General features: G+C 33.6%; 1 pseudogene; it reads left to right on the top strand.

Moving 5' to 3' along the window:
- The first annotated feature begins 849 nt into the window (after window positions 1-849).
- Window positions 850-1,445, top strand: LOC101417930 (coenzyme Q-binding protein COQ10 homolog B, mitochondrial pseudogene; annotated as a pseudogene).
- The last annotated feature ends 2,816 nt before the right edge of the window (window positions 1,446-4,261 follow it).

A 4,261-nucleotide genomic window follows, 5' to 3' on the forward strand; every position in this document is an offset into this window, starting at 1 on the left:
CCCTGTCATATAGTGACTACACTACCAAATGCAAAGGACAAGAAGAGAGTTTTGAAAGTGGCAAGAGAAAAGCAACATCATTAGTCATCAAGGAAACATTTCACATCCATTAGAATGGGTAATTTCAAAAAAAGAAAAGAAAGATAGCAAGTGTTGGAGAGGATGCAGAGAAATAGGAACACTCATTCCTTACTGGTGGAAATGTAAAATGGAGCACCTACTGTGAAAGACAGTTTGGCAGTTCCTCAAAAAGCTAAGTATAGAAGTACTATATGGCCCTGCAGTCCCCCTACTAGGTATATATCTAAAAGAATTGAAAGCAGGGACTTGAACAGATATTTGCACACTGATGTTCATGATGGAAATGTTTTGGTAATGACTGGTGGTGATGGTAGCACAACATTGTGAATTCAATTAACAGCACTGAAATATCTGTCTATCTGAATATGATTAAAAGGCAGAATGTTAGATTGTATATATGGTAACAGAACAAATTTTTTAAAATGCATAGACCTACATTTACACTAAGAGTGAACCCTAAGTTAAACCATGGAATTTATTGAATAGTACAATTATAAAAGTATGCTATCATCATTCATAACATACGTCCCACACCAATGTAAAATGTTGGGGTGGGGTTGTGAATGGGAATCCTGGATTTTATGCATGATTGTTTTATAAAAACACCACTTCTCTAATAAAGAAAAAAAGAAAAACCCTCAGTAACTTTGCTTTGCTTAGAAAATCTTGAGGTGGTAACTGGATTTAAGAGGCAGTGTCTGGCTTTAGGGAGCAGATCATGGCCGCTCTGCACAAAATGGGAGATACTTCACTTCCTATAGAATATTGATGAGCAGAACTCTTCCACTACATACCTCAGTTTTGCCTAAGGAGATAGATGCAAGAACTTTCTTCAAAATTGCTGCATTATTAATTAACAAAAGAAAATAATGCCCAGAGAGGAGAATTATAAGATATTCTATGCAGGAAATGGGTGCTATGGTATCAGGAATCAAGGATTATAAGCATTTTTTTTTCCTTGATGCAAAAAATCAGATACAGTATCAAAGAGAATTGGATACTGCAAAACATGATTCAAAATTGGGTTTCCAACTGTGTTGGAGTGATACACCTTAGTTGTGACTTTGGTCCATCACATTTAGTAAAGTCATTCTATACAGATGATAAACTTTTCAATCATTTGAAGACCAGATTTACTTGGACAGCCAAGAACTTGTACTTTGGATTTTTAATTTATTTTGAATTTTTGTTCACTTCTACATTCTCAGCTTGTCACACTGTTTCTCGATCACATTGTAAAGCAGATGGTAGCTGCCTTTGAAAGAAAAGCATGTAAGCTGTATGATCCATTAACAAATACACCTCAGGAATTAATGCTACACAAAGATTATCACACAGAGAGGAGAAAGAATTGGTGTCACTAATTTATAACTTTGTTCATGTTTAGGAAGTACTCTCATCATTAACTTTTAAAAGTCAGAAAGAGTTTGTTAAACCCAGCTTTAATGACAAACTTGCACTATTAAAAATTCACACATAGAATACAGAACCACATGTACCTAAAATTATTTTCTTCAATCACATAGAATTCAAAGTAATGTATCCATCAACATATTCTGCATTTACAATAATGGGATGTCATCACTTTTGCTAGAATACTGACTGACATCACTCTTCTAAGAAGAAATTGAAACTAAGTTTAATCTTTTAATTATCACTTCACTTGAAAGAGGTTAGTTTAGATACCATCCAGTATGTATTCTATAAACTATATCACATTTAAGTTATTAAATTCAGACTCTGGTTAAATTATTGTAATAGGACCTGCCTTGTGGCTTATAATATTGAGTAATTGCCAGATATTTTAAAACTTTGACTTAAAGATACTGTTATTAAAAGTGCCCTGGTACTTTTGATATTTTAAAATTGTACTTATGGGTGACAGTAGAGAATTCAGTGCTCTGGTAAGGTTAACTTCTTGATACACAGTAAATATATTTTTTGGTGAGTTGTCTAGAGGTTTAAGTTACTTTTCTAGTAGTTTGCAACCCTCTCCCAGGTACTTTTGCCATTCTTTCAACATGTTAATTGCACATCAAATTTTGTCTTTGACAATGAATATGATTGAACTCCAGCACTATGCATCCCTGTTTTCTGTTTCTTGTGTATACTTACTTTGGTATTCCCAACTACTTTTTTAAAGGAAAGGACTGAAGTGGTAATTTTAAAAAGAAAATTTACTCACTTTTTGCAAAAATCTTTAATGTAGACTTCCTACAAGTGGCCCTTTTACCTAACTGACGCCTCCTGGACTACCTGCATCTCCTACCAGTGACCTTTTAGCTTTTCTTGTCAGTTAGCTTATTTCATTCCAGATATCTCATTGCTCTTTCCACCTCCAGGCTTTCACAAATTCTGAAGGCTGTGCATTCATAATCCTTCCCAAGCACTGAGCTATTTTATCCTCATTTTCATTCCAAGTCTAGATGAAATATCTTTTCTGCCAGTGAAATCCTCACAATGTACCAGCATTGTTTAGATGTCACCAGTGACCAGTTCTCTTCAGACTCTTTAGTTTTCCATTGTACTTTTCAGAAATATATAAATAGGCTGGAATTTTTCAAATACTTTATAAATATTTTTTTCAAATGTCATGCATTGTTTTTTGAATTAAAAGGAATAACCTTTTGTGTCTGTTTCATCTATCAGAAGATATGCTTAAAGAGGTCAGGGGCTGTGTCATTTTTATCCTAAGTGTATGTGGAATTTTAGCATAGTGTGTTGCACTATGTTGCCACTCTATGTATTTGGTGAATATACTATTAAAGGAGGAAATTAAGACTAAGCTATTAATAAATAGGCAATTAATTCTTTTAACATATCCATACTGTGGCTAATTTTTTTTTCTGCAGCAGCCTTGGTTTTCCAGACACAAAGTGTAAATTGTGAAAAATTAACCCACAGCATGTTCTAAAGTATTTCCCTGTCAAGTAGGAGGTCTGTGTCTCTTGAAGACAAGGTCTTAAGAAGTGGAAAGTAAGATAGTGGTCAAATACCAGGGACAATATTTTGTGTCCAAGAGTAAACTTAATGACTCAGATCACATACCACATAGAAGCTATACTTTACAAATAAAATTTGTAGCTACACCAATCTTAGGCTCTTAGATATCAAGAAACAGAAAAGACTTTCTACCTGAGGATTTCAAATTTTAAGCAGTATTACTGAGGCTGACAAATTTCTCAGATCCATATTCCCTATAATTTCTTAGATACATTGAAAGAAAAACATCAAAATGTGTTATCTGTCCAGTTCTAAAAAATAAAACTTTTGTAAGTAAGGATGCAGTGAATTCAGTAGTCTATCTGAAATAGGCATAGAAGAACATCTGGATTACTTGCCATCTATTTGATATGGACCCAAAGTAGCTTTTCCACTGCCAAGTGTTCATCATTGTCCATTTCCTTGCAGCTCAGTGGATTCCACATGAGAGTCACCTTTTCACAAGGAAATGCTTAGATTTAAGTCATCAAGGGAAATGAATTAATTTTTCTACAATTCACTTTATTTTCTGTTTTTTGTTGTTGTTGTTGCTGCTGCAATTTTTACTGGTCAACGGAGATGTAGGAAACTTATCATAAACTAAAGAGCCTGCAAAACTGCATATTTGTGGAGAAGGGGTGTTTTGGGTTTGGGGTGGTGATGATAAACATATAATATTCTCAGTTTCTCATCATTAGGAAATACAGATATACACATAGAGAGGCAGGGTCTAGGCATCTTTTCTTACAAAGAAACCAAAATGTTGAACTCAGTAATTGCACTGGTAGAAAATATAATCCAGATACTATATAAAATTAAAATGGGGTGAACAGAAATGTGGTAATTGTGAGTTAATTATACAGAGTGTTATATGCTATGGCACAAGTGTTGAAAGAAAGGTAAAAGAGTTCATTTAAGAGTTCTTAGTTTGTTTTGGCAAAGTGCTTAAAATCCCTATCTGTTTATAGAACAACCTGAAAAACATAAAATAAAATGGCCAGTGAAATAAAAAGTACCATAAAGCTTTTTGTTAAAACTAGTTATTTAGTTTATGCTAAAATCTACATCTGTCATCTGTGAACTATGGGGAATTACAGATCTTTTTGAACATATGATGAATAATATGAAGACTACCCATAGGAAAAAATGCAAATACATGTAAATAAAAAATTACAAATAGAAATTTAGGTTACATCCT

This window comes from Dasypus novemcinctus, chromosome 17 (assembly GCF_030445035.2).
Source record: "Dasypus novemcinctus isolate mDasNov1 chromosome 17, mDasNov1.1.hap2, whole genome shotgun sequence".
NCBI classification, from domain to species: Eukaryota; Metazoa; Chordata; class Mammalia; order Cingulata; family Dasypodidae; genus Dasypus; species Dasypus novemcinctus.